This window comes from Ursus arctos, unplaced genomic scaffold (assembly GCF_023065955.2).
Source record: "Ursus arctos isolate Adak ecotype North America unplaced genomic scaffold, UrsArc2.0 scaffold_24, whole genome shotgun sequence".
NCBI lineage: Eukaryota > Metazoa > Chordata > Mammalia > Carnivora > Ursidae > Ursus > Ursus arctos.
The window spans coordinates 3,760,804-3,781,705 of record NW_026622919.1 but is presented as its reverse complement, the minus strand read 5'-3'; the positions used below and the strand labels follow the sequence as shown (position 1 = coordinate 3,781,705).

The window sequence follows — 20,902 nt, the reverse complement described above, 5'->3', positions numbered from 1 at the left end:
TCTGAGGCTCCCCTCCCACCCCCTGCCCACCTGTCAGCTCTCATCTCTCTGTTCCAGCCACAGGGGGCTTCTCCCACTGCCCAAAAAGTTCCATTCTCTCTCTCACCCCTTGGCCTTTGAACACGCTTCCCCTAGGCCAGGAATCAGCAAACTTTTTTTTTTTTTTTTTCTGCGAAGGGCCAGATAGTAAGCCCTCCGTGCCGCCTGTGCGGCATGAAAGCAGCCCCAGATGACCCACAATTTGCAAACCAATGAGTTTGGCTGTGTCCTCATAAAACTTTATGGGTATTAGAACTTGAATTTCATGTAATTCGTATGTGTCAGGAAATAGTATTCTTTTTATTTTGTTTTGCAACCATTTGAAAATGTAAAAACCATTCTTTGTTCCCGGGCTGAACAAATACAGGCAGCAATGCTGGATTTGGCCTCTGGGCTGTGGTTTCAATTCCAAGCCGCCCCTGCTACAGGCCTCCCCTGCTCTAGGCAGCCCCCTGCTCTACACTGCCCCCTTGGGTCACGCCTACTCGCAGTGCAGCTGACACACCCCTTCCCTGACCAGGCGAGAGCATCTGGTTGGACACACCCACGACACCCCAGACTAGGTCTTCCCAATAGACAGCCTAGCACAGAGCCTGACACACTAAGTGCTCAATCAATGTGGATTAAACGTGGTTCCCACATGTTGTCTCCTTTGATCCTCACGACATCTGAGTGAAGCATAGCTATTATGCCTATTTTATAGATGAGGCAACAAAGCCCAGAAAAGTTAAGTAACTTGCCCAGGGTCACCCAGCTAGCTGGGGCAGAGGCAGGAGTCAAGCCTGCACACCATTCCCTGGGCAGCTGGGGGGCAAGGGCCCAGTTCCGAGCCTCTGTCCACAGGCTAGGCCTCCAGGGGTTGTGACCAGGCTGCTCCTGGGGTCAGGGAACCCTCCCAGCCCGGCCTTCGTCCCTGGCATCGTGGGCTCTGATAGAGCTCTCATCACCTTCTGTTCTCCTGAAGGTTCCTGCTTTTCCAGGGGGTGACATTCTTTGTGCCTCAATTCTGGGCTCAGATTCTGCCTCCTCAGGGCCAGGCCCAGTGATGCTGGATCCCTGATTCTGTGGTCACTCCTGCCCCTCCCCAGCCATCCATCTGAGCTGCCACGTCACACACGGGCCAGTGACAGCTGTGCTCCCGGACCCCTGGCTGTAGACATCCCCCCTCCCCCACCGCCATGGCCTGCCCTCGGCCTCCAACCCAGTCCTTCTTGCCAAGTGTTATTCTCCCGTATGTCAGAGGAGGACGATTACCCTGACACCTTTGCACTCCCGGCATCAGCCCAGGAATTGGGGTGCACTCCTGAGCAGGCCAGGCCAGATAAATACGTGGTCTGGCTGTGGTCTGCTTTCCCACCGTGAGGCATCTCAGGGGCCTTCCGAGGTTGGGGGGGGGGGATGGTGCCAGCCCCCTGCTTCGGTCCTGCAGTCGTGACCCCAGAGCCAGCGTGGCCACTGGACCCTGCCTCTCCCTTCTAGCTCTTTCCCACAGAACATCCTGGCTTCAGGAATTCTCATCGTCCGGGCCAGAGTTCATCGGAAGTTCCCCCATCCACCCCCTCTCCCATCCCCTGGAGGCAAGCAAGGAGAGAGAGGGTCATGCAGCTGAGCTGGCCGAGAAGAAAGCTGGCTCCACTAGCGGGCTGGCGGCTTGGGGCAGGACCGTGCAGGTAGCTCCAGGGTCGATCCCATGCTGGACATCGTGGCCACGGGGGCGATGTTAACACAACACACCACCAGAGCCCCGAGGCTCAAGGAATCGATGCCCAGCCCCAGGACACCGGCTGGCCCTGCAGGGGCGGCGTGCAGACAAAGGGGCTGGCAAGCTGGCAGAGAAATTCCAAGGAAGCAGATGTGGTCCGTTAGAAGAAGCCCCAAAGCTCTCCCCTCTTCTCCTCCCTCCTCCCCTAGAACTATTGCCTAAAATGCCCAGGGTCTCCAGCCAGAGAGTGTGAGGATATGTCCATGCTGGGTCCCGGGGGGGTTCACTCCATGCAAAAGCAGCACTCTGGTCTCGGTCATGCCAAGTGCCACCTGCCACTTGCCACCAAGAAGGCGGGGATGTGGTTCCTGGGCTGGGCCGAGGGCAAGATTGAACACCTGCGAAACAAGAAGGAAGGGAGGGAGAAAGGGAGGGGAAATTTGCGGGGGGAGGAAGAAAATAAAAAGATGGGAAGGGAAGGGGAGTAGAGGGGAGGGAAGGGAGGAGATGGGACCATGAATCACCTCCCCATTTTGCAGGGATACTTGGGAGGGCCTTGGGCTGAGAGGCCCCTAGGTGTATCTGTGCTTACGGGCTGGCTCTGCGTGGCATTTGTGGCCCGCCCGGGCGAGCCTCCTATGGGCTCCGGCCCCTGGTCCAGCCGGGATGGGCAGCCCCCGTGCCCGCAGGCCTGGTCGCCTGGGCAACATCCTTTGTTAGGCACCAGCATCTGAAAATGTCAAACCGTTTTCCGAGGGTCAGATCTGGTTCCCTCCCTTCTTTCCCCTTCTCCTTTTTCAATTCCAGTCGCCTCTGCCCAAGCTACAAACTTCCTCTGTCTCCATGGGGACGGAGGAGGGCTGTCTCTCTTTTTCCGTCCCAAACATCTGTCTCTATAAACAGTTGTGCACGCAGCACCTCCTCCTTCTGGGCCTGGGCTTCGGGGAGGAAGTGCTTTGTTTATCTGGAGGGGGTCGGCTTCCTTGCTCCTCTGGGGTTGGCCCGCCTGGAATGGCTGCAACCCTGGACTCTGGGAGCCCTGGGCCAGTGGGCGGCAGCCAGTGCTCGCCGCTCCCTGGGGCCAGCGCGTGTGGGAAGGGCGGCTGCTCTGCGCGGTCCTCTGGTGGATCCGAGCTCCGCTTTGCTGGCTGGGTTGCTGTGGACAGGTGACTTAACCTCTCTGAGCCTGTTTCCTCCTCTGTAAAGCGGGGGTTGCTAGTCATGCCTCCCTAACAGACTTGTTGAGGGCCGAGGAGGTGATCTTCACAAGGTGTCTGTCGGGTGCATTCAGGGGGGCGCCCTCCAGAGGCTCTAATATTTCCTGCTCCCAGAGACCCTTCCACTGAGTCACTACCATCACCAGCCCCAATCAGGAGAAGCTGAGACACGGGGAGGTTAACTGGCCAGAGCTCTATGGGAACTCAGTCGCAGGAACAGGATTCCACCCCAGGACGCAAACCCAGGCACGTTCCACCCCATCAGGACCTCTACCCAAACCCCATGGCCTCCATTTGCAGACCGAAGGGCTTGGGTCAAGTGACCTCTTCCCCAGCTTGAAACTTTGATTTATTTCAGGGAAGAGGGTGGGGTGAGCTAAGAAGTTAGTGGGGTTTTGCCAAGAGCCAGGGACTGGAATGCATGATGTATGGGCGAGGAGTCAGGGACAGGGACTCCGGTGACTCAGCCCTGCTTTCCCTGGCTGGTGGAAATGAGAATTGGACCACAGGCAAGAAGGCAGGACTGGCCCCGGCCCAGGCCCAGCCCCAGCTTGGCCACCTTGGAGAGCGTGTCCTGGGCCCACAAGGCCCAAGCGCCAGCATCACTCCCATAGGGTCACCAACCTAAATTCCAGCTCCAGGGCCAACTTTTTCCCGTGTCCACAATTCTAGTGTGGTGCCCAGGATGAGATCGATGACCCTGTTTCTAGATGATCAAAGGACAGAGCCCATAAACAACCATGTCAGTGGCCAAGAGTGACAGATTGGGCTCCGGAGCAGGGAGAACTGGGTTTGAGTCCAACTCACTTACTTACTGGCTGACCTCAGGTGAATTAATCTGAGACTCGGTTATCTCATCTGTAGAATGGGGAGCAGAAGAGTACCCACTAGAGGGGATGCTGACAAAGGGCTCGGGGTTTAGCATAGTGAGTGGCTCTGGAGGACCTCACTTCAAAGACCCAAACTGAAAGACAAAATGGTTAAGAATTCCAAGGTGACCGCAGAGCACTAGACCCCAAGCAGAAGGCTCCTGTGTGACTGCCTGTCCCCGAGGAAGTGATGTGTCTGCTGTCTCCCAGGATGTCTTCCAGGGACTGACTACGGTGCTCCCGAGCACAGGTGCTGGGAGGAAGGGAGAAGTTACACACGGGTTCCCAGCCCCGCTGTGGTCAAAGTTCATCCCCCCCGTGAATGATGGCCCTGGACCTCATGGATGCTGAGTGGTCCTTCAGCACCCCAGGCCCGGCGGGAAGGAAGAACTTGGGGTGCTGGCCCCGGGCCAGGTTTGGTGGGGTGAACCTCCCCTCCCCGCCCCAGCCCGGCCCTCCACACAGGCCAGGAGCATCTGAGATGGGACATCATCGGACGTGTGGGCCTTCCCAGAGGTGGCTGAGTGAGCTGCGATTCTGCAAGGAAAGCCCTTGTTTGGGGAGGCACAGTCCTGCAGCGTTTCGGGGAGAAAGAGGCATCATGTCTACAACTTAGCCTCAAGTGGCCCAGGAAGAAGTGGGGATCCAGGCAGAAAGAGAAACAGTAACGCGAACTGGCAACAAGTGAACGGTATCTGGAAATCGTAGAACTTTTGCAACTTTTCTGTCAGCCTGAAATTATTTCAAAATAAGAAGTGGGGGTTTCTTGTTGGGCTTTGTTTTGAAGGGTCTGGGGGGAAAATACCAGCAAAGAGTCAGTCCTGCTGCTGGCCGGTTGGTGCCGCTGGGAGGACTCCCGGTTCTGTGGACGCACCGCGGCTGTGGGCGAGAGCAGCGCCGTGGCCCCGCAGCGCCAGCACCCCCCACTCCTGCCGCCGTGGGGCTCCAGCTTTCCGGCCTTGTGGCCAGTCTTTCCCTTTGGGGGGCCGGTGACTCAGCTGAGGGCTCTATGTGGCAGGAAGTGGGCACCGTGACTCATGGGGTGGCTCTGCACCCTCCCTCCTGGAGGCCGGGATAGCGGCTGAGGTCCCTGGCCAGAGATGGCCCCCAAAGAGGGGGAGCTGCACCCCACGGTCATGATTCCAGGGAGCGCTGCTCGAGGGGAGGCGGGCTGGGGTGGGCCCTTCCTCGCCCTCTGGAGGCTGGCTGAACGCGCCCTCTGCCAGCTCTGTCCACAGCCTGCGGTGGCTTCCGGCCATCTGTGGGCACACGCACGATGCCGGACGCTCCTTAAGAATTCCCCACCGTCTGCACAGGCGGCAGCCGCTGCCAAGGCCCCTGACCCCGCTGGCTGCCCCAGCCACGTGCACTTGCAGGGGCTCGTTAGCACTCAGCAGCCGTGCAGACGTCCGGGTGCCCGTTCCCTGGGGCCCAGGCCCGCTTCCAGCCCGTACAGCTCGAGCTCCACATCATTTCCCTCTTGCTTGACGATCAGTGCCGGGAACGGACGTGCTCTGTCACTGGTAGGTTCAAACCCAGCGCCCAGTTAGGGAACGGACATTGACCAGGGCCGGACAGAGCCGTCCCTCCAGGACTCCCCGGCCTCTCCCGCTTTTCTCCTCACTTAGGGCTGAGGCTCCTCACTTTAAAGTTAAGGCCTGCTCGCGGGGAGGGGACCCCATGCTGATGCATCCATTGTCTCGTTTATCCTCATAGCAGAGAAAGAGAGAAAGAAGCTGAGGCTCAGAGAGGTTAAGGAACTTGCCTGAGGCTGCACAGCACACAGGTCTGGATTTGAGCTCGGGTCTTCCTGACTCCGAAGTCCACCCTGCCCTCTCCCACCTTCTGACGGGTGTGCATTCTCCTTCAGTGGTCATGGCTCTGTGCTTGGTCTCCCCAGCTCGAGGGGGAATCTGGGAGAGTTGGCTGGGGGTATGGTTCCTCATTTTCTAAAGCCTCTTAGCACCTGGAGTCCCGACACATCGAGGCACTCAGGCATGACTCGCAGGTGGACCCGGTGTCAGACGGATGGACGGGCGGATGGACGGACGGACGACTGACGGGGGTGGCTCTGGGCACAGCAGCAGCCCTCTGCAGCAAATCCTGCCCCTCCCGTCCCATCCCAAGTGGGTCTCCACCCACCCCCTCCCTCCCTTCCCAGGCTGCCTGGTCCCGGCTCCCACCGCCAGGGCTGGGCTGCCTAGCCTCTCACTTCCCATCTGTTCCCCACTTTCCCTCTCTGGTGCTTCTCTCTGTTCCTCTCTCTCTCTCTTGAGTTTGTTTTCTGTTCCCTCTTTCCCTTGACTCCCCTCCTCCTCTGTGTTGTTACCAGGCTGCTGTCATCCCTCCCACGGCTAGGCTTCCCCCCAGGGCCACCCCCACTCAAGGGCCCGGCCTGTCTGGGTCACTTTCCACGTCCTGGGTGCAAACACAGCCCCAGGGGAGGTGCTGCTAGTGATTGGAAGGGGACCGTGGGGTCACCTGGTCCGGCCTCCCGGGTGGTCAGCCTACCTGTGCCGGAGCTCCTCTGCCGGCGGCAGGCTCACTGCCTCCCTCCCAGTCCTGCGTGGACAACGGCGTAGGTTCTTGGGAGACCCGGACAAGATGGTGCTCTGAGGATCTGGCATTTTCCCCTTTCATTATGTTGAGTTGAAATCAGCCTCCTGGAAACTTCCCTTGTTCTTTGCTCTGGGGGAGCCATGTCCCTGTGATCAACTCTCTGGTGAGACCGCTCCTGCTGTCTTCTCTCGGGCGACATATCCTGGCTGCCATCGGAGATTTCCTGCCCCTCTGGAATGTGTGTGTTCACACCTTTCTGTCCTTCCCCTGACACCCTTGTGATGTTGCTCTTTAAACATGTTTGCCCAGAACAGTGCCCACGGCGGCCCGCCGAGGACCGGAGGCCACTCCGTCCTGATGAGGACCAGGGTGTGGCGGCTTTCTGGTGTCCCGTGGCACCCGAGCGCGAACTCACATGCAGTCAACCTCCTCCTCCACGGCGCTCGGTCCTGGGGCCCCCAGGGCATCGCATTCAGGACCCTATGTGCTAATCCTGTGTCTTTTCACCTACTGTCCTAGCTTCTCATAGGTTTGCATCTAGACAAGTTGCGTCACCCCCCGGTTTCATCTGGAAATCTGATCCTATGCCTTCATGCTGCTTACTCAAGTCATTGATGAAAATGCTGAGCGGGGCTTGGTCTGGGCCAGAGCCTTACACTGATCTCCAGATGGGCGTTGTTCCTTCGTCAATGGCTCTTTGGTTTGTTCGAGGAAGGCTGTCCGCTACGACTGTATTGTTTTCTAGGCTACTTTCCCACGTTTCCATAACGGTACCACAGACGGTCAGGTGTTCTGGTGGGAGCAAGACGTTCTATCTCCGTAGATCTCTATGATCTGAGGACCCTACCAAAGAAGAAAGGACTCACGTTGGCCTGAGTTGCTAAGAGTGAACTGTTTATTTTTTTTTAATCCTTGAAAAAAGGATAGTATTCAGTTTGTTAAAATTCCAAAATACAGATAAATGAGAAAGAATTTTAGGGCACTCTAAACGCCCGTCTGCAGAGATAAGTAAGCACTTTAAGCACTTCAAACACTTCGGTCTGTATTTTGACAAGTTCCTAAAAACATCTAGAAATGTATATGTCAAGAAATGCCTAAGAGTGTAATCAGACCTCAAATAGTCTTTTGTGACCTGTTTTCACTACTATCTTGTGACTATCTTCACATCTGAACAGACGTGCGGCTACGTAAATGGTCGTTGTTGGTTGCATAGCGTTCCGTTACCAGGACATCACCTGTTACAGATCCCACGTGAGTGGATTCCAAAATTTTTTAACCTTTATAAACACTGGCCTATATATATATATTGTGACCACGTCTGGCTCCTTCCCTGAAATCAGTTCAGATATTTCGGTCTGCCTCTTCTAAGTGCCCTTCGAGTCCCAGTAGTGTTTTCTCCGTACGTCTCTGGTCAAAGTAGTTCCCATTACAATCATTACACACTACCACCTCCCGCTTGTAGCTGCTAAGGCCTTTAGGGAGCACCAATTTAAGAGTTCACCCCCAGTGCCTAACACAGTGGCTGCCACTCAGGGGCACTCCATAAATGCTTGTTGACTAAGGGCATGAATAAATGAATTTGTTTAAGGGTTCGTTCCGGAGTTCAACTGGTGGTTACCGTCCTAGTCCTGGTTACCAGCCTCTTGAGTCTGATCCCTGCTCCCCAGGGGCCCGGTTTGCCTGTCTTCCTGCCATTCTGCCAGCCTCGGGGATGACAGAAAAGGCACCGCTCCCCAGCCTGGGGTGCAAGCTCCCTCCTGTCCTGGGAGGCAGCCCTGGGCGGGCACTGGAGTTGATTCATAGCCTTCAGCCCGTTCTTACTGTCTCCTCCCCTATGGGATTTCGGTTCCCCCTCAACCTCGCCCTGTCCTGCTTTCTTTCTGAGTGTGACGGAGAACCAAGGAAAGCTGAGGGTGGGCTTCCAGACCTGCAGAGCCTTTTGGAGAAGGGGCAAGGGTGTGGTCACCTTGAGCCGCTCTCCTGTCAAGGAGCACACCAGCTCTTGCTCTGTAGGGCTTTGGCAGAACTGACAGACTTTGGGCGGGGGGGGGGGGGCGCAGGTACACAGTAGGTGCTCAATAAAAGCAGTCTGTTCTCTTTCCTCTTTGACACAGTTCAGTCTTCTCACCTAGGTGCTGGGTCTGTCCTTTTGCACTCACTTCTGTTTGAGAGCCCTCCCTCCTTCCCTCCTTCTCTGCTCCTTTTGAAATAGGACCTCAGCTCCCTGTAAGGCTCCCAGTGCTGTATTCCCTGACCTTCTGTGACTGGATTGTCCGAACTCTGCTTTTTCCCCCTGGTTTCTCATTTTTCCTTGGCTCATTTTCACTCTTAGAACTGTAGCTTTTGTCGGCCAGAATTCCCTGAACTTTTTGAAAAAATATCCCCTAAATAGGGTGCCCACCTGACAGTTCCCCATCTCTCTTTCCTTGGCTATTATAAGCCTACAGGGAATCACCCTGTGTGAACCACGAGGCCACGGTGACATTCCTTTCCTGGAGTGCGAACATCAGCCTCCTCACGGGACTGAAGACCCCCCCCCCACGCCCACCGCCAACAGTCGCCCTGAACCCCGTTAGCCCGAGACTAACTAATGGTGCTGTGTCCGCCTCTGTGAGGAGTTGAGAGAGGCCACGGAATCCAAAATCACAAAATCGGTGGAGCTTTGACCCCGCAACATAAACCCAGGGACTGGGGAGAGAAAGGGGAGTGAGACTCAGTGTCCCCCACAAGGCACTTCGACTCTCGGGAGGAAGAGTTGAGGGCTTAGAACGGAGCGTTTGTGACAGAAAGCAAAGGGACATAAAGATGAAGGGGGGAAGCTCAGGACGGATTTTTTTTTTTTTTTAAGGATTTTAAAACTCTGTTGCCTTCCTGTTTCTTCATCAGGGGTAAGTAATTTCCAGTCATCCCATCCATTAAACAAATATGTATTAAGAAAGAAAAACACGCCCGAGAGCTTGCCGTGCTAGCTGGACGCACAATGAGGCCTTCTCGGGAGGCCGAGCTCTGCGCCTTGAGAAAGCATGAAACGGAGGGGACACCAAGGGCAGAGGGCAGATGCCCAGCCCCTGTCATCTTGGGCTCCACTTGAGGGGCTCAGGGCTGGGTCATTGAGAGAGTGGAAATCTCTGGAAAAACCCTAATAACCCTGTTGCAACATTCTAGGAAAATGGCCCATCTATTGAATAAGGGTGAATCAGCCAGGGGAAGGTTTGGGGCAGTCTCTGCCCTCCCACACCGACGTGTCCCCACCCTCCGGTTCCCCAGTGATGCTCCGGCTACCCTCTGGGGGCCGGGGTGGGGGGAGAGGGTGGCGCTCCTATCCGGAATTTCAACGAGACACATGCAAATGGCCAGCGGGCACTTCAGGGGAAGTTATGAGGTGAGAGGGGTCCCGCAAAGCAGAAGTGAGAGCAGTGAGATTTCCCAGTCCCCTCCCGTGCACCCCTCCCCTCCCCCACGCCCCTGTGTGGGCCCTGGTCCTTCCCTCTCAGAAAGGAGGCCTGTGGTTTTTCCCCAATTACCCAAGTCTGAGAAAATGTCCATGTTTAAAGGAAACTAATTTGTCAGTCTCATTTCAGCCCCAGAATTGAGGAATAGAGTTGGGGCACCTGGCGGGGCTGGTGAGTAGGAGACGGAAGGAGGAAAGGAACAGCCCCCCACCCCCCAGAGCAGCACAAGTCAGGTGGAGAACCCAAGCCAGAGCCCACTGTGGGGTGTTACCTCCCTCGCTCAATACCTCCGTCAGTGGGTGGTGGGGCCAGGACCTGACTTAGTCCACCAGGTTTCCGGGCCTTCTGGCCCCAGTGCCCTGGACCCCTGGACTGCAAGCCTCCCTAAGACCAGGCAGATGCTATTCGGGAAACCAGAACCCCACTTCTCAGAGCTCTTGGCCTCTACACAGATGCACCTCTGAAAAACGCCGCCTTCCCGTTCCGTTCTGATGGAGCAATTCTGCATTCCCGGTAACTTCCACTTTTAATTAATCGCCAATTGATTACCCTACCATTTACACGTGAGTGTGAAGGCTCGGGCCTGTCAGGAAGTCAACTACCTATCGACAAGTGAGTCAGAGCGCTGGGTGGCTGTGAGTTATTCATGAGCCAGGGTGTTGGCGGACCTGAGCTCCCCCTCACCTGTTCCAGCTTGCCCTGAAAGATGGAAGTGAAGGGCTCTGGGGAGAAAGTGGTTTCCTGCCTCTTCCTGGGCCCACGTTTGAACCACACTTTCTTCTCTCTCTCTCTCTCTCTCTCTCTCTCGCTCACTCACTCTCTCTCCCTCTCTCTCTCTTTCACCAGATTGCCGTCCCTGGTTTGGTGGCTTTCTGCCTGACCTTTTACCCATATCCTCCAGTGTTAACCAAGGCTAACCCAAGGTGTCAACAAAACTAGACGGCATCGATTAAAGAACCAGTGGTAAACTGTAGACGGTATTTCGTTTTCTGACGGGGTAAGCTGAGCAGAGTTGGGTATGGGGACAAGTTTCATTGTTTATTCATATATAACTACTTTGTATTTGTTCTCATTGAGGATAAGTATACATTTAGTACTTGTTTTACAACTCACAGGTATTCGTGTGATCATGTGAAAGAAAAAGAAAGGGGGGTGGGGGTGGGGGTCTGGACCCAAGGCAGCTGCGGCTCGAGGGGAAGGGGGCCATCCCGTGGCCAGTGGTGCCTACACGCTGGTCTCACCATGTCAAGCAAGCCACTTCACCTCCCTATACCTTGGCTTTGTCAAGGACTCTCCCTCTTCCTCCCCCTCCTGCCACCAGCTGTGGGAGGTGGGCGGCTGGCAGGAGGGAGACCACCTGGGGCTGGTTGCAAATGCAGCACCTCAGCCCCCACCAGAGGCCTGAAGAACCAGTCTGCATTTTAACAAGATCCAAGGGGTTCATGCTGACAGTCAAGTTTGAGAAGCACTGGGCTGAATGACACAGTGCAGTTAAAACACCTCGTGGAGTGGGAGCACGGACAGATGTTAGCTCCCCCGTCCCCTCCCTGAGCGTCCTCCCACACTCTCTTTGGGAAACCTGCTCTGGAGAGAGGGGTTTGGGTTAGATAATGCAGTGGCTTGCATTCTGATGACGTTGCCTGTACTCTGTCTCCTTATGACCATGACGTGGGACAGACCACAGAGATTCTTATCCTGGCCCACAGATGGAAGAATGTGGCCCCGAGGAGTCCAGCAATTGGTCCTAAGGTCAGAGTAAGCCCAAGGGACCCTGGCCACGTGTGCAGATGCCTGAGGCTTCGTCCACCAAGCCAAGGTCCTGCATGAAAGTGGCCACTCCCTCTGGTGGGGGAAGGGGCCCAGGGGGCAGCAGGAACCTATGATCATCAGAAAAGTTTGCAGAACAGAATGTAAAAAGACCCCAAGGGATTGGAGTTTGGTGTCCTTTATGTGAGGACAAGTTTAACAACTTTCATCTAATGACCATTTTGGGGGATCCATCCTGTACTGGACACTAGGGATTTATTTGACATTGAACCATATGGACACATGGATGACACGTTACAGTCAAGAAGGGCAGGCAAATGGGACACAGGGGAACAAAGGCCATGCCCGGACAAGCACAGGGTGCTAAGAAGACCATCTGACAGAGAGGTGGAGAGGCTCCGGTAGCAGCACCTGTATGGGAGCACTGTATGGGGGTGCGCTGTGGCCGCTGGCTTTGGACACTCTGTCGGTGACCTGGCACCAGAGAATGTTCCTGGCCTAGGGAAGGACCTGGGTCTGGCCAAAAAGGGGAGGGAGCTGGGCGCGGCCTGGGAGGAAGGTGGGGAGGGAGGGGAGCCCTGCCCTAGCGTGCCCTCTGTCCCGGACGCGCACCCTGCCGGGAAGCCCTGGGGCCACAGCTGCTCCGCTGGCCCGGCCCAGAATAGCCTCCCTTCCGGGCAGGGCTGCCCCGGCCCGCAGCGCCAGCGCCCGAAATAGGGCTCAGCCCCGAGGCCCGCGGGCAGCGGCTGGAGGGCGCGAGGGGCCTCCCAGCTCCGGGACAGCGGGGATCCGGGCAGGGGCGCAGGCCGGGATCCCGGGCGCCGAGACCGGGGAGGTGGCGCGGGGGCCAGGGTCCCAGCTGCTGGGCCCGGGGAGGTGGCGGAGGGGAGGGGGGCGCGGGGCGGGGATCCGGGATCCGGGCGCGGGGACCTGGGTCGGGGAGGAGGCCGGCCCCGAGGCGGCGGGGTGGGGCGCTGACCTCACAGCCTGCGGGGAAGCCCGTTGGGGGCCGGCTGCGCTGATGGAAGGGCTGAGGAATGCGCGGCGGGCGGCTGCGCGGTCTGACGAGCGCTGGTGCGGTCCCTCCCCCTGTACACGTTGCCCCGAGGAGCGGTTGCCATGGGCACAGACCTGGCGGCTTGGGCCGGGGCGGGGGGGGGGTGCGGGGGGGGCACGCGCGGGGGAGGGGCGGCAGGGCAGGCTTCCCAGGACTCCCTACAAACCCCCCTCCCCGGTCTGCACCCTGCTCCCGCGGGGTGCGTGAAATGCGGACGTCGCGGTCAGCTGCAGCCCCAGGCCAGGTGGTCCTGGGGAGGCTCTCTGCGCCTGGCCTCCCTCTCTGCTGGAGCAGCCCGCACCCCTCACCCAGCCTCCACTCACCGGCTTCCAGGCTGTTTCCTCGCCTAGTGACCAGTGATAAGTCGTATCTACCATACAGGGTTGTGATGATTAAAATAGAATAATTATGTAATGCGTGCCCTGTGCTCTATAAATGGGGTCCTCTCTTCTTCCCCACCCCCTTCCTCCTCAGTCAGGCCTGGGACCCTTTAGGCCTTCCCATGTCACTGTCCTATATCCCCACCCCCACCCCCGGGCCTGGACCCCCTGAGCATCAACTCCCTTGCCAGCCAGAGCCCTTCCCTCTCCTCCCTTCCCCTCAGGGTTACCTTGGAACCCACCTCATACAAGAGGATGGTCCAACTTGTTGTCGTCGGAACCTGCAGGAATCCCAGGCTGAGGTCCAAAAATACTCATGGAGGGTGCAGCCTGGCTGGAGTGAGTCAGCCTCTCCTTCTGAACATCAGCAGCTGCTCCGCTGCCCTTTGCCGCTTGGGCCTGGTGGTTGCCAGCGGCCCCTGGAAATCACTGGGAAGAGCAGCCTGTTCCGGGGGTGGGGTTAAGAGCCAGCCCGGTGCACCTGGCAAGGAAGGGCCTCTCTATCCCCCTTCCCCTCCTCTATGGGAAGCCAGGCTCTGGACCGGGGCGCAGTGGTACCCCAAGTAAGGAAGGGCGGGCCTGACTTACTGTAACTGCCTGGCCCAAAGCCTGATTGTCCTGTGGTTGGGCTGGCCAGCCCAAGAGGGGCCCTGGTGGAGGGAGAGCTCCCAGTGTGAAAAGTGGAGGCAGGGCGTCACTGTTTTCCCAGGGAGAGCTCATTGACCAGGAGGGGCTGCCTAGGTCACCCCACTCTTCCCTCAGCGGGTCAGGCCACTACTTAAATGCCAGATTACGTGTAAGAAATCAGGTCCGTCGAGGGGCCGGCCCCTTTTCCGGAGCATCAGAGCAGCCAGTGTTGACGAGCACTCGCTGTGTACTGGGCAATGTGGGTGTTGGCTTACTGGGCCTCCGCCACAGCCCGGGGAGGGAGGGAAGCGATTTAGAGACCTTCCCAGGTCTCCTAGCTGTGAAGAGGCAAACTGAACCGGGATGAAAATTTAGGCTCCTAATCCCCACTCCATCTGGCCTCCGGAGTGTGGGAACCCGTGCTGCCGGAAGGGCAGATGGCCCGGCTGACCGCCTAGGTGCCTGAGCCCCTCCCCTGCACGCCCCTGCTCGGTACTCAGCTGACTTCCTGTCCCTGGAAGAGCAGCTGCGGGTCCGCTAGGGCAGGGCGGTCCCCTTCCTGTGGTTCAGGTAGAGCGCAACCTCAGGCCTTCTTGGCATCCTCCCTCTCTCCTTCCCCTGGTCCTAGAAGTCAGACCTGGGTACTGCTGAGAGCTTCTCAGAGCCTGGGCTCTGCCCAGAGTCCCCAGCTGCAGGGGAGGGGCAGAGCGGGCAGAGAGAAGGGGCTGCAGGCCCCGGTTGAGGAGGGCTTTGGAGAACCCGAGCACTTGGCCTTCAGCTCTCAAGGATCACCTGGAGGCTTTCTGCATCCCGACTCCTCTCTGACGACGGTGGAGAGGCAGACAAAGGCCCTTTAGCTTCACGTCCCCAGCTCTCCCCAGCCTGGTTGTTTGGATTCAACGGGAACATCTGAGGGATGGAGGCTGCTGGTGCCCGTGTCCACCTCACTGCCAGACACCCAGGACTTTGCAAAGAGCTGGCTGTTGGGCATCCCCTGGACTTTTCCCTGGGTAACATTGCCAAGGAACTGTGGTACTGGCCAGATTTCCCACGCCTGGCCCCGTGGCTCTACCTCCCTCTCTCTCTCGCCCATGGAAGCTTGGCCTAAGCTTTCTGGAGGATGCTCTTTCTTGTGTGAGGGGTCATCTGAGGTTGCTAAGACTGAGCTCTTCACCAGAGAAATGCAGGAAACATCCCTGAAGCTAAATGAGGCCATGTCTGTGGAGGACGAGGCCATGTCGGGCAGGCTACAATCCTATGTACGCTCCCTCCCCAAGAGACATTGACTTTGGCCATGCAGTCCTTGGCTAGGCCCACGGCTGCGCCCCATCCCTGGGTGCCTTTCTAGCCTGTCCTTTGCTTAAGGTGTCCTTAACAGAGCATAGAGGGACATTCCACTTGTCTCTCTGCCCAAGAGCTAAGAAGGACACATTTCTCAGGCTCTTCCTGAAAGATGCAAGGGAAGAAAAAAAAAATTCTTAATCTGAGAGCCTGCAGAACCAATCGGCAGTACTAAGTTGAATAGTGTCCCCAGAATTCATGTCCGCGTGGCACGTGTGCATGTGACCTAATTTGGAAATAGGGTCTTTGCAGATATAATTAGTTAAGATGAGGTCATACTGGATTAGTTTGGGCCCTACTCCAATAACTTGTGTCCTTATAAGAAGAGGAGATTTGGACACAGACACAGAGAGAAGAAGGCCGTGTGAAGACAGAAGCAGAGATGGGAGTGACGCATCCACCCGCCAAGGATTGCCAAGGACTGCTGGCGGCCACCAAAGCTGAGAAGAGCAAGGAAGAATGCCCCCCACCCCCAATGCTCTGGAGGGAGTGCAGCCCCACTGACACCTTAATTTTGGACTTCCAGCCTCCAGAACTGTTTGAAGGTCCATTTCTGTTGTTTTAAATCCCCTAGTTTGTGGGCCTCTGTTATGGCAGCCCCAGGACCCTTGGACAACCCAATGTCATGCTGAGGGCAGTTGAGGAAAACAAGAAGGAAATGTAGCAGGCACACAAAGCAAAAACTGGAAGGGACCAAGGAGGAGACGGGAAGAAGTGCTCCCTCAGTGTCTTCCTCTCCTGGGAGACAGGAAACCAGGGAACAAGTGGTCGAGCTTTGCTGGTCTCCTCCGGGCAGGAGTGTGTGGGGCTGAATGTTGGGTGAACAGGAAGTGTTCAGATCTTGCTTGTCCCAGGGAGCCCCTGATAATAACAGTAACAATCCTGTGACATGGTCTTGTGTCACCCTTATAACGCATGAAGCAGGCTTTGTTGAGATCCCCCATGTAGAGGTTAGGAACCAAGGCAAGGCTATCAGGTGCCCACCCAAGATCGTTTGCCAGAAAGCAGTGATCTGGGACACACAGCCAGCTTTCATGCCCCACAGCCAGCACTCTGCCCCCTACCAGTCGGGGTGGGAGGACGGCTCCCAAACCAGTACCCAGTGCCTCAGTGGGGTTAGCAGGTACTGGCCATGGGCAGGGTCCCTGCAGCCCAGCTGCCTGGGTTTGGACCCCAGCTCTGTTCCTGGTTAGCTGTGCGATTTTGGGCAAGTCACAGCACATCGTGTTCAGCAGCTCTCTCCACTGAAAAACGGGACAATCATAGGACCTAAGACATAGGGTTGCTGGAGAATTAGATAAGTTCATATGTTTCATTTATTTTTCTTTATTTATTTGAGAAAGAGAGGGAGGGAGAGGGAGAGCACAGAGGGAGAGGGAGAGGGAGAAGCCGACTCCTTGTGGAGCAGGGAGCCCAATGTGGGGCCCAATCCCAGGACCCTGAGATCATGACCTGAGTCAAAGGCAGACACTTAACCAACTGAGCCCCCCAGGTGTCACGGTTCATATGTTTCAAGTGCTTAGAGTAGAGCTTGGCACATTACAAGCACAACCATGAAAGTGTGAAATGAATAAAACATGCCGGAGGGGGGGCACTCTTCCTCCAGGGTGGGGGATGGTGAAGAGCACTGTGGGATGGTGAACCTGTCCTATTCTTCCTCTACAGGCCAAGGGAGACCAAGGCCAACACCATTCTTATGCCGTCCTTGTCTCTTTCCCACAGAACCCTCTGGAGACCAGCAAGAAGGGCCCCTGAGACTAGGGAGCAGAGTTCTGCTTACACCCTGGGCAGGCTGATTCGGTTGTTTAAATCCTGCCTCCAAGGCTGGGAACACCTTTTGATCCCTACTTTTTGATGGGGCCAGGCCAGCTTCCTCCTCCCAGAGGAGAGCTCAGACCCCTGCCATCACCTCCGCCCTGAGTCCTGGTCGGTTGCCTCGTGGTTAGCTGTATTGGTCACTGCAGGGACCTAGACTGGAGTGACTCACCGTCTCACACCAACCCATGGAAAGATAATGCACAGCGCACATCGAGTGGATGGTACCGCCTGTTGCATTTTCAGACGGAGCTCAGAATGTGCTGAGCTCCGCGTTTGCTTAGCAATGTGACCCTGTGCTCGTCCGGGAGGCCCTCCCGTCCTCTGTGACCGCTTCCCCACCTGTCTCCTGGGGGTCTGCAGCCTCTACTGGGGATCTGCCCTTTTCATTGGCTCCTCTCCAGATGTCTCTCTTACCAGCCACAGAGCCCAGCCGGGTGACCCCGGGGCCTGTAGACTCTGCCTGGGTTGAGGCCCCTCCCCTCCTGCACTCAAGACTGACCAGCTCAGTCCTTAGCCTGGTGTGGGCACAAGGTCTCTTGCTGCAGCTGGGCCCCTTGGCTGACCTTCGCAGCTCCTTCTCTTAGACTGGAGAGGTCTGGCAGTGTGCCTGCGGGCGGGCTGGGCTGCTCTCCTGGGCTCCTCCCCTTCACTCCAGGGCTCTGGCCGTAGTCTGGTCAGGGTCCTTGCTGACTTCCCAGCCAAACCCCAGAGTGATGGCCTGAGGAGGCCAGTGGGGAAGCCCTGATGTAGGGCAGCATTCCACGGCCCTTGACTACCCCACCCCCCCGGGCAATGCCGGTTGATCTCCAAATATCTGCAGGGTAGCCTTCCTGCCAGACCCCCTTGCCTACTTTCACCAGGAGCCAAGGGACACTGAAAAGGGCAGTGAAGGGCTGGAGGACCACTCCCGGAAGCCAGCCTGCCTCCCTTCCGATGCTGGCTCCTCTCCCTCCAGCGTCCTTTTCATAGGGATTCCGTAACAGCGAAGTTACGTAGAGGTCATCTCATCTGTGCCCCAGCTTCCAGAAAGAAGAGTTTAGGGTGATATTGGGGTTCTCTGAGGCTTCAAGCAAAATCCTGCACATTGGGTTGCCCAGAGGTCTTGCTGGAGTTTCCTTGGGAATTCTGTGTCCATTGGGACACCAGCCCCGAACATCCGAGGCTCCCCCCGCTGAGAGGTGGGATGATCCTGGTGTTCCCCCCCCCCCCCCGCAACCGCCCAAGCTCTGCACAGATGACAGATGGAATGAGAGCCCTACGGACTGTCTCACAGGGCTGAGCTGGTCTCTAATGAGTGCCCAGTGTGGTCCCAGCTGCCTGGCGAGCCTTCACAGCCGCTGCTCGATGGTGGGGCGCTCGCGTGCAGATGTGAACTGTAGTGGAGGGGGTGTTAGGCTTGAAGTCAGGCAATGAGTGCTCTAAGTCTGCCTCTACCCCTAACTATCTGTGTGCTTTGAGGCAAGTCTAAATCCCCTCTACACCTTGATTTGCTCGCCTGGAAAATGCAATATATTTCATTGTACTTGCTTCACTTGCGCTGGAGGCATAGAGGGAGCGTGGAATGATATCACGTATTAGGATGCATTTTGAGAAAAACAGGAACACGATTTATGCAAACATAAGGTACTAAAAATAAAAGAAGCCTTCTTGCTTCCCAAAGTATAAAGTTGTGGATGACATAATACTTGAACGACTTCTGAAACCCCATTATTTAAAGACAATTCTTCTTTTGTACGGCTACGGGTCAAGTGCCTGGTGGGCTTCCACTGAGCGCGACCTAATCTGCTGGGTTTTGTGAAGAACATAAAAGAGCAGAAGATACAGGGCCTGGTACAGAGTAGGCATTCAGGAAGTAATCATTGAAGGAATGAATAAGAGTTTCTTTCCTCCTTTCTTTCTTTCTTTCTTTCTTTCTTTCTTTCTTTCTTTCTTTCTTTCTTTCTTTCTTTCAGATTTTATTTATTTGACAGAGAGAGAGAGAGTGGCAGGCAGAGGAGAGGGAGAAGCAGGCTCCCCGCTGAGCAGGGAGCCTGATGCAGGTCTTGATCCCAGGACCCTGGGATCACAACCTCAGCTGAAGGCAAACACTTCACTGAGCCACCCAGGAGCCCCAAGAGTGAGTTTCTCCCTTCAAAGTGTTCACAGTCCATTTGGGAAGAAATCAAGAAGACATAATACCATGAGACCAAGTGATAAACGAGTAGCAATGGTTCCATGTATGGGATGCCTTCAGAGGGAAGAGAGGTCTCCAGGACTCCAAGAATCTGGGAGAACTTCAGGGAGGAGGCGGGAAAGGAGGAAGCCTCAAAAGAGAGACAGAACTCGAAGACAGGGACAAGGGGGCAGGCTGGACAGTTGGGTGGGATAACCCCAACAGGCCAGGACATGGGCTCCCCAGTGAGTACTGGGGTGACGCGTGTGGTGGGCAGATGAGGAGAGCACCCTCGTGGGAGGAAGCGCATCTGCCAGCGTGGGGTGCAGGGGGTAGGGAGCTGACGAGGCCGGGTTTCCACTCAGCCGAGAGCCTGAAGAGTGCTGGAACCCAACTGAGAAGACATGCCCAAGGAACCGGTGTGGATCCTACGGGGGTGGGCCTTGTGCGTGACGTAACAAAAGCAGTATTTTTAGAAGATGAGTCTGGCGTGGATGTACCCGATGGGGACATACCAAACTTCTTGAAGTTCCCTAAAGTTTTTTTCCCTTTTCCGGGCCATTTCCCTGTTTCTGATCATTAGAATGCCCCTGTGTCCCACGCCGCCTGGCTGCGGGAGGGAGCACCTGCTGTTTTGCCTTCGCTCACGAGTGGCACCTCTTCTGGGAAACCACTGTAGGTCATTTCCTCCTGGGGGCCCCCAGCTGTATGCTGTATAACATTTTATTTTTACACCCATTCCTTTTTAGGATACTTCTTGGTTTTCACGTCTGGTTCCCCTTTCAGACTGTAAGCCTCTTGAAGTCTGCATGCTTCTTGGTTGGCATTGATCTCCAGCATTGGTCACAGTGCCCAGAACAGGGTTCTTACCAGCACTGGGATCGCCCTGGAGTGTCATTAAGGCAAGGGTCAGGCGCTGCTAAAATTCACAAACACTGCAGCCCCCTGCCACACAACTTCCCGGGACACCATCCACAAAGATCATATTGTGAACAGCGCCCCTGCAGTTGGGCAGCACGGCGGTTCCTAAAGGACCAGATTGTATATTTCATGTCTTTAACATCCTGTACGGTCTAGATACTACATGTTTTCTGTACGAAAGGAAGGTCGGAGCTTTGGTGGGAAGGAGGTGAAAGGAAATACATTTTCTTGGTCCCCTGGGTGGCTCAGTCAGTGAAGCGTCTGCCTTCGGCTCAAGTCATGATCCCGGGGTCCTGGGATCTGCATCAGGCTCCTTGCTCAGTGGGGAGCCTGCTTCTCCCTCTGCCTGCCGCTCCCCCCCCCCCCCGGGCTTGTGCTCTCTCTCTCAAATAAAAAATAAAATCTTTTTTTTTTTAAAGGAAATACGTTTTTTTGTGTAATGTACATAACAAGCTAGCATTCTGGTTGTTTTCTTTTTTTCTTTCTTCTAAGTCTAGCCTCGGTTCAGCCTTTCTCTGACGCTGAGCCTGGTCATTGTTCTGAATGGCAGCAGTGACGTGTAACCAGGAGTCTGCGAGCGCGGTTTTAGCATTCAGAGCCCTAGCTTCTTTTCAGAAGAGAGCCTGGGGCCTCTGGTTCTCTGCAATGCAGACGTCCAGACCACTGCTGTTGCTTAAGGCCGTGCTGCAATGCAGAGCACTCAGGAGTGGGAAGTCCAGAGTTCTCCCCGCTTCTGGGAACAGCCCCCCATCCCCCTCCCTGCACCAGCTTCCACAGGCAGTCCTCATGACAGTGGGTCAGGCTCACCCAAGGATTTCACAAATGCCTGGCCTGTTCCCAGCACAGCACAGCTGGGAGGGCTCAGCACTGGGGGCGGGGTGGGGGGGAGAGAACCATACTCCTCCCCCATGGGGCCCCCTGTTCTCAGGCCCAGGGCCCAGGGGCTGGAGCCCAGGAGAGGGAAGGGCTACACTTGCCTGCGCTTGCCGGGGCGCGGGCAG

At 56.4% G+C, this 20,902-nt stretch overlaps 2 long non-coding RNA genes across 4 annotated transcripts; one reads left to right on the top strand and one right to left on the bottom strand.

Annotated features, from left to right (window-relative positions):
- Positions 1-319: 319 nt before the first annotated feature.
- Positions 320-13,823, bottom strand: LOC113244567 (uncharacterized). Of its 3 annotated transcripts, XR_008961273.1 has the most exons (4): positions 13,285-13,823; positions 6,339-7,229; positions 2,334-2,471; positions 320-2,139 (listed from the first exon to the last, which is right to left on the bottom strand). It is a non-coding gene; the product is annotated as an uncharacterized LOC113244567 (long non-coding RNA). The 3 variants fall into 3 exon arrangements; XR_008961274.1 differs by having other exon boundaries at positions 320-5,536; positions 13,285-13,822; XR_007188152.2 differs by having other exon boundaries at positions 320-2,471; positions 13,285-13,822.
- LOC130544736 (uncharacterized) lies at positions 5,184-10,854 on the top strand. The gene is made up of 6 exons (XR_008961275.1): positions 5,184-5,350; positions 6,906-7,637; positions 9,235-9,274; positions 9,552-9,768; positions 10,291-10,351; positions 10,685-10,854. It is a non-coding gene; the product is annotated as an uncharacterized LOC130544736 (long non-coding RNA).
- Positions 13,824-20,902: the final 7,079 nt, after the last annotated feature.